The 8,389-nt window shown below is 53.0% G+C and overlaps 1 long non-coding RNA gene across 1 annotated transcript; it reads left to right on the top strand.

Moving 5' to 3' along the window:
- Positions 1 to 1,403: 1,403 nt before the first annotated feature.
- Positions 1,404 to 7,505, top strand: LOC129533545 (uncharacterized). Its single transcript, XR_010133845.1, has 4 exons — positions 1,404 to 1,583; positions 3,140 to 3,226; positions 3,625 to 5,493; positions 7,014 to 7,505. It is a non-coding gene; the product is annotated as an uncharacterized lncRNA (long non-coding RNA).
- Positions 7,506 to 8,389: the final 884 nt, after the last annotated feature.

The following is an 8,389-nucleotide window of genomic DNA, read 5'->3' as shown; positions in this document are numbered from 1 at the left end:
ATCACAACATGATAATAGGCAGAACCAGAAACAACCCAACATTTGGAGAATAGTTAAATGTCCAACAACTAGGGAATGATTAAATCCATTATGAGGCTTCTCTACATTAAATATCTTACAGCCATTTATAACCATGTTTATAAAGAATTTTGAATGATATGGAACATGCTTATACTATGAGGTTAAGGAAATAAAACAGGTTACAAAAATAAAATATATGTACTATAATAACAGCTATGTTGGTGCACAGAGAGAAAAACATTTACCAATATATTAGGAGTGGTTATTTCTGAGTGGCGAGATGATGAGTGATTTTTCATTCTATTCTATATATTTTTCTATATTTTATTTTATTCTACATGTTTTTCTGTATTTCCAAGTTTTATACAATAGTGATCAAGAAAAGGTAATTATTTATTTAAAAAGAAAAAAAAAGACCCATGAGTTATCAGAACCCAGTAGATCTAAATGGCACTACAAACACTATTGTGTTCAGAGGTGTCTCCCCTATCTAAGCAGTGCCAGGTTAGGGAACACCGTCCATCAATGTTCTAAGCAGTGCCAGGTTAGGGAACGCCACCCATCAATGTTCTAAGCAGTTCCAGGTTAGGGAATGCCGCCCATCAACATTTCCCAAATTCCAGGAACCATCTCTTCCATAGCGTCATATCTGTGTAGAACCTACACCATTACTTAATATTTTCGTAGAAATCAACTCAGTTTTTAAAATTTGATTACCTGTGTTTTAAGAAAAATTTTAAATCACTCTAAATGGAAAAATAATGTCACTTGCCATTAATGGAAAGTAATCACAAAAATAAATGCAATAAAACAAAACAATATCATTAAATTCTACAGTGGTAGACCTTCTGAGCTTGAGAGCTGCTTTTGCTCTGTTTGATAAAAGCAGGGGCTGAGGGAGAGTGTTTTCAGGCAGGAGGGACGGATTTACAAGGGTTTGAGAGTAAGCCTAGCCTAGCAACAGACCCCTCAAAGGATTCGGGAAGATTGAAAGACAATGAAAAAGATTTTCTCACTAGAGATTTTGATTTGTTTTTAATGATTTGCCCACCTACCACCCAAACTGCCTAGGATACGACAGCTGGGGAAAGTGCCATTCAACAAAGATTTGACCCCAGCCCATGAGTTGCTGACAGTGGAGGTCACATAAGTTAGATAAGTGTACCAGACTGAGTTCCTCCAGGACAGGAACTATTTCTTCTCAAGCTTGGTAGTCTCAGCACCCTGGACAGTGCCTGGCACACGGACTTGTTTGTTGAGTGAGTGAAGAAATGAATGAATACTGGGTTGTGACAGCCTTTTCCCCAAAGCGGGGCAGGCGCCCTGAGTCGCTCACATCACCCTTGGCTTTCAGTCCTCAGAGTACAGCAAGTGGAAGTTCACCAACAGCCCCACGTTCCTGGAGTTGCTGGAGGAGTTCCCATCCCTGCAGGTGTCTGCTGGCTTCCTGCTCTCCCTGCTCCCCATTCTGAAGCCCAGGTTTTACTCCATCAGCTCCTCCCAGGATCACACGCCCACAGCGATCCACCTGACTGTGGCCGTGCTCATGTACCACACTCGAGGTGAGCCTGGGGCAGAGGCTGTGGAGCAGTCACGCTCCGCCCCTTCAGTTCACTCATCAGTTCAAGGAGGGAGGGAACACCTACAGCCCAGAGTTGTTAATGGTAATAGGAGGCATGTGGGAGAGAGCTCTATGAACCAGGCAGTAAACCAAGCCTTCTGTATGTATATGATCAGTTACCATGTAGGGTAGGTACTGTGTGCATTTTACAGGTGGCACAGAAAGTCACACTGCGAGTAAGTGGAGAGCTGAGATTTGGACCTGGGTGGTCTAACTGCTGAGTCCAAGCCTTCCACCACTCCACTGTCCCACTACTCTTGAGACAATTTAATGAGATCAGACTTGGAGAGCACCCAACCCTCGGTGAGAGCCCAGTGGTCCTTAGTCTTCCTGATTGTGCAGCCTGAACGCAGGGGAGATTCTGCATTGGCTGTTCACTCACTCACTGAGCTCATTCAGTGACGGTTTATTTCACATCTCTCCGTGCTCAGCACTGGGGCAGGTGTGGAAATACAACAGACATCAGCCCTGCCCTCAGGGAGCATCTAGAGGCAGCAGTGGAGAGATGAGTGTAGAAATAATTAGATGATTCTCATTGTGCAGAAGCCAAGAAGGAAAGGTCAGGGTCACTGAGGACAGTGAAGAGGGGGTGACGCTGCCATAGAGTGGTAGGCCAACATCTCTTTCAGGTGGTCTTGGCTCCACCACTGGCCTCTGCCCCCTGCCCTGCCCTCTGTAACTGAGTGTTGCTTGGTCTGGCAAAGCTGGGAGCTGCCTATACTTCTGAGCCCTCTGTCCTCTAGGAAACAAAAACACAGTTTCTAAAAACTGGCCAGAGACTCTGTTTGTCCTGCTAGAGAACACCCACCCAGACCAGGAGAGGAGAGGCAGACATGTCCTGTGAGAGCAAAATTTAATCCTGAGGAAAACCAGGGGGACCTCTGCAGTTGGCTGGAGGCCTCCTGCAAGTGCTGGGCCATTGTAAAAGAAATGCAACCCAGAGAAACCTCCTGGGTTTCTACAAGCCCAGGAGGGGCAACTGAGGAGGAAAGTGAGGTGTCAGAGCAGGCTGAAATGCGCAGAGCTCATCCACCACCCAGGGTTGCAACCAGCAAGGGCCACGCTCATGAGCACCCACAGCAGTAGGGACCCCGAGGGGCCACTTCATGCTGCTGTCAGTGGAGCTCAGTGGTGAGCTGGGAGTGTTCCTGGAGAAACTCTTTGGAAGGAGCACTGGAGTAGGAGTCAGGGAAGCTGAGCTGTCCTGATTTCACCATGACCTGAGTGACCTTGTCCAAGTCACTTTTCCTCTCCAGGACTCACTTTCTGCATTGGAAGATGGAGCAACTTGCAACCTCTCTAAGTCCCTTTCAACCTTCCTCAGCTCTGGGCTCACAGCGGGTAGATCTCAGAACCAGGAGGACAAAGAGCTGCTCATTGAGTCCTGAGAGTGCCTGAGTGGGGGCGTCCAAGGAGGACGTGGTGTGGGTGGAGCAGCTGGTACAGTTTGCGCATGGGCAGTGGGGGGACGTTGGTCACTTTGTGGTATCGTTGCAGATGGCCAGGGTCCCCTGCACCACGGCGTCTGCAGCACATGGCTCAACAACTGAAGCCCCAAGACCAAGTGTCCTGCTTTGTGCAGAAGTAAGCACCCCTTCCACTCTGCCCCTGTGGGACCGCCGACCCCTGGAGGTTCGGGGAGGAAAGGGAGGGATCTGGGGTTTAGGTGCCGCTCGGGGCCCCTTGGCCCACAGAGAAGACACTGGGGTCACACTGGTGTGGCTGTCTCTAGCAGAGACAGCGATGACAGCAGAGCTGGAAGGGCCCAGAGTCCAGTGAGCTTGGCCCTTTTTCGGAAGGACCTGGGGGAGGTGCTGGTGGCTGGACAGAAGTGAAGCCGCCTGCAGGACGTGGGAAATCAAATAGGAGCTACTCTCCACCCCCTACGACCGCTCCCCACAGGCCCAGCTCCCCAGCCATCCTGTGTGTGCGTGGGCCCGGGGTGTCTGAGGACTGGCCCCCTCTTCTCCTGTCCTCTTCAGTGCCAGCGGCTTCCGGCTCCCCAAGGACCCCTCCCATCCTTGCGTCCTCATCGGGCCTGGCACAGGCATCGCTCCCTTCCTCAGTTTCTGGCAGCAGCGGCTCCATGACTCCCAGCAAAAGGGTGTGGCTGGAGGCTTCCCAGGTGGGAGGGTACCAGAGGCCAGCGCCTGCCTAGGAGCAGAACCGTAGCCCCACAAACGGTTCCTGGACCTCTCTGGAGGGAAGGCCTCCCAGGTTTGTCTCCCTGTGTGGGGCCTATGTGGGTGAGAACGGCCGCCTTCCTGTCTCCGGCATTGGAACCGGGGCTCCCTCTCCCGGGAGTGGAGGTAACGGGAAAGTCCCTGCTTTTGACCTCCGATGGGCTGAGGGAATCCTGCATCTGCACTTTCAGTTGTGTGACTATGTATGAGTGATTGGAATGCCCTGGGCCTCAGTTTCTTCATCTGTAAAGTGGGGATAATGCTATTAACTAGCTAGGATACTTGTGGGAGTGAAGTGAGAATTCCAGTTCGGCTTTGAGCCATAGCACCCTGCTGGCCAACATGGTAACAACAGCCTGGGACTCCTGCAGGAGTGCAGGGAGGCCGCATGACCCTGGTGTTCGAGTGCTGCAGCCCAAATGAGGACCACATCTACCAGGAGGAGATGCTGGAGATGGCCCGGAAGGGGGTGCTGCCTGCGGTGCCCACAGCTTATTCCTGCCTGCCTGGCAAGCCCAAGGTAAATGCAGCCTCAAAGCAGGTGAAGCAGTACACAACGCAGGCTCCAGTGTGAGCCCGGGGTCCCCACAGGCCCCTCGCCTCCCTGAGCCTGCAGCTCCTGAGCTCTAAAATGCAGGTAATTCACAACCATCAGAGTGAGGCTGTGAAGACTGTTACGCCCTCTCTTCCAAGAGAAGTGACAGGACCGGACAGGTTCAGGACTAACCTAGGTCACAGGCGGGTTGAGCCCAGAGCCCAGCCTGCTGAAGGTCGTCAGCAGGCCCCCGGGACAGGCGACTCCCCTGAGAGAGGTGGTCCAGGCTGGCTACGTTCAAACCCAGCAAGGCTGGAGGGCGGCCGATGCTTCCACCATGGCCCTCAGACGGGCTCAGCTGCCCCCAGGGCCTCTTGCCCTCTGAGCCTGAGGTGTCAGAATAGACTCTCGGCTCTCACACATTTGTTGCCATCAGGGCACCTCTCGGTCCCAGTGCTCTGTGCCCAGTGCTGGGGCCACTGGGCATCCTGTGTGGAGCAGGAGCAGAGAGTCCCCGACTGACTCCTGGACCTTCTAACTGGGAAGCCTGGGATCCGTACCCTGCAGGGACCCGATGGACAGTCTGCATTGAGAGGGTACTTTTCAGGGGTGTAGGCAGAGCCCTGGGCAGGGGGACTGCCTTCATTGATGCCTCTTTGAAGCATGGCAAATTCAGAGACAGTCTGGGAGCCCCACTGGACAGTCAGCCCCTTGAGGGCAGGCCTGTGTCCAGCATTTATCTCTCTACTCCCAGCCCAGCCCCCAGAGCATCTGTGCTCCTCCTCATCCTGAGCCTGGACCTGTGCAAGGTCCTGGCTGGGAGGGGACTCACTCCACAGCCCTTAGTGCCCTCTCCCCACCTCCCTGAGGCCAGCAGTCCTGCCTGCAATCCTTGTCTCCAGTGGCCGGGAACTGGACCCACCGTTTCCTCTGGTTTTAGGTCTGTGTTCAGGACATCCTGCAGCAGCAGCTGGCCAGCGAGGTGCTCCGTGTGCTCCACAAGGAGCCGGGCCACCTCTATGTTTGCAGGGCTGTGTGCATGGCCTGGGATGTGGCCCACACCCTAGCAGCTGGTGGCTGCCAAGCTGAACTTGAATGAGGAGCAGGTCAAGGACTATTTCTTTCAGCTCAAGGTATAATAGTGGGTGTATGGGCTGAGGGTCCTGGCCAAGGGCACAGGCTATTGGAGCCAGGACCAGGGGTGGCAGGTATACCCAGGGGAGTCAGGCCCAGAAAAGTTCTGGACCCCAAGGGAATCTTAGCAGTGGCTGGGATCTGAGCTGGGTGGGCTGTCAGAAGGCCCCACTGCACATCCTGGACTGGTTGGCAGCTTTGAGAAGTCAGGTGAATGTGTTCCATTTTTCCATCTGTGGAATGGGAGCAAGAGAGTCTACTTGCCCTCTCCCCAAACCCCCCTTTCAGAAAGTATCTGTGTGGCCAAAGCAAGGCTGTGAACACGGGGGAGAGCAAGGCTGCCCCCCGTCAGCCTCGTGTGAACCTCACACTTCTTATTTACACACAGGCTGGCGTCTGCTCACCCTCATCCTCCCAGCAGGAAGGGCTTGCATTTTATTGATGAAGATAATAGTGATATTTATCAAGGGCTTACACGGGCCAAGTGCTTGCCAGGGATTCTCATGTGACATTTCTTTCAGTCCTGCCGAAGACTTTATGAGGGAAGCACCCTGTTTTACAGAGGGAAGGGGGCCTATGGGGTCTACAGAAGTGACAGCCTAGAGTTCAGTCTGCGTCTCTCTGATTCCAAAGCCTGTGACTGTCACTTCCATACTCTCCCTAAGATACATTCATACATTCAACTGAATATTTATTGAGCACCTACTGTGTGCTAGGGATAGAGCAGTAAATGAATCAGGCAAAAATTATTTACATTCCACTGGGGCTGACAAACCCAAACAAGGAAGAGGTGTAGTGCTTCGGAGAAAAACAGCAGGAAATAGCCCAGGGGACGCTGGGGAGTGTAATTTTAAATAGGGTGGCCAGGGAAGGCGGAGCTGGAAGGCGGCGTCTGAGAATAAACCTGAGATGGTGAGGAAGAGCCCCGTGGATACTGAAGGAAACACTCTGGGCTGTTCTGGAGAGGGCAGCAGATACAAAGGCCCGGGGGTGGGAGTTAAGCTGGCGTGTTTGAAGAACAGTGAGGAGATAACAGGCATTTCCCCAAATGTGTTAAATGAGTCGGTAGATGTTTGGCATCCAAAAGGTTACAAGGTCGAATAGCCTAGGACATGCTTAGTTAAGCCAAGGCAAGCACGTTGCTTTACTACAAGACTTCTGGGGGCCTTCAACGTGCTGCTGTGCATCGGGACCCTTCAAGGCTGGGAGGAAAGAAAGGATGTAGCATTTCCCAAATGTGTTAATCTGAAAGCTCACACTTCCTGGAGCATCTTGGGTGGGGGATGAGCACAGGGCAGGAAATGGGAATGCCAAGTAAAGCTTTGGAAATGGTTAGAGGGCCTGCTCCAGAGCAGGTGCTGAGCGGGTTTAGGGTCTAAACCAGATTCAAGCGCAATCAAAGTATAACAGTTGGGAAGACAGATGGCTCATGAAGGTCCATGTGATAGGGAAGCTGGGCAACCCCAGGGGCTCATTCCAGCCTGGACTTGACACATTGGTCTCTGTTTTTACCTAAAAGAGCCAGAAGCACTTCCATGACGATATCTTTGGTGCTGTATTTCCCTACGAGGCAAAGAAGGACAGGGCGGTGGTGCAGCCCAGCAGCCTGGAGATGTCAGCGCTCTGAGGGCCCACAGGAGGGGTTAAAGCTGCCAGCACAGAACTTAATGATGGAGGCAGCTCTGCATTATCCGAGGTCACAGGGCCTGGGGAGATGGAGGAAAGTGGTATCCCCCAGCCTCACGTCTTATTTCTCACCTCATTCCCCATCAAGCCCTTTACTTGACCTCCTACCAAGTAGCACCCTGGATTGATCGGAGCCTCCTCTCTCAAGCTGGGGCCTCGCTGGTCCCTTGGAGACGAAATCTTCAATGCCAGGCCTGGCAAGTGGGTGAAAGATGGAACCCGCTGGTGAGTGCACCACTTCAAGTGACCACCAGGAAGTGCTGTCACACCACTGTGTATTTAACTGCCATGGGTAAAATTATTTATGCCTCTGTTTAAAAAACGAACCCCCTAGTCTGTTCCTAATGGCCGCTTGGGTCTTCTCTGTATGATTCCCTGATGGAGATATTTACATGAATTGAATTTTACTTTAATCACACTGTATGTGTGTTTGTTGGGGGGGCTGGTGGGGGATGTTTTGTAGGGAATGTGGCCCTCAGTTATAGAGTGGGGAGCTGGTGGGTGTCGCAGCCTGGACAGATGCCCCACAGAGGGACACCCCAGGCAGGCCACGGCTCCTCTGAAATGGCTGCCAGATGTGACAGCAGCAGATGGAGCTTCGTGCTGGTCCAAAGACCTGCGGTAGGGTGGATGGCACAGGCCTGCCTCCCACACAAGGGATCTGATGCGGGGTCTGGCCAGAGTGGGATTCTCATATGAGGCCAGAGCTTCAGGGACGGTCTTGAGCTTCTTCTTGGACACTGTCTTAGAAAGGTTTTGCTCTGGGGCCACCTGTCTCACGTGAGTTTGGCCAGTACAGATGTGGCCTCTGGGAATGCAGGGTGTCAAAGCGAGTGTGGGCCACAGCATCCTCGCCCAAGGGACTGAAGACCCTCCTGGGTTTGGAGACGGCCAGGGAAGGCTTTTTAAGAGACTAGGCCCATTTCCTTTTCCTGGTCAGAACCAAGGAAGGAGCTCAGTGGCGGCCTCTGGGGTCCTGGCAACACGTGGCTCCCAGCTGGGGTTTGGCCTGTGCCTCCTGGGCTAGGCCCAGGACCCTCCCCCTCCCCTCCTCCTTCCAGCAGCAGCGTCTCAGGTGGCAGGAGAAGGTGCAGTGCCAACTTCAGGCTCCAGACGTGCCCTGCCCTGCGTGACAGCCATGCATCTCAGCGACACGGCCAGGAGTCCGCTCCGGACCAGGGCTTCCCAGCTTTAATGTGCGGGCCTCAT

The sequence above is a fragment of the Gorilla gorilla genome, chromosome 4 (assembly GCF_029281585.2).
Source record: "Gorilla gorilla gorilla isolate KB3781 chromosome 4, NHGRI_mGorGor1-v2.1_pri, whole genome shotgun sequence".
In the NCBI taxonomy this organism is placed as follows: Eukaryota; Metazoa; Chordata; class Mammalia; order Primates; family Hominidae; genus Gorilla; species Gorilla gorilla.
Note: the sequence above shows the minus strand (reverse complement) of the source record. Positions and strands in the feature narration are given on the sequence as shown.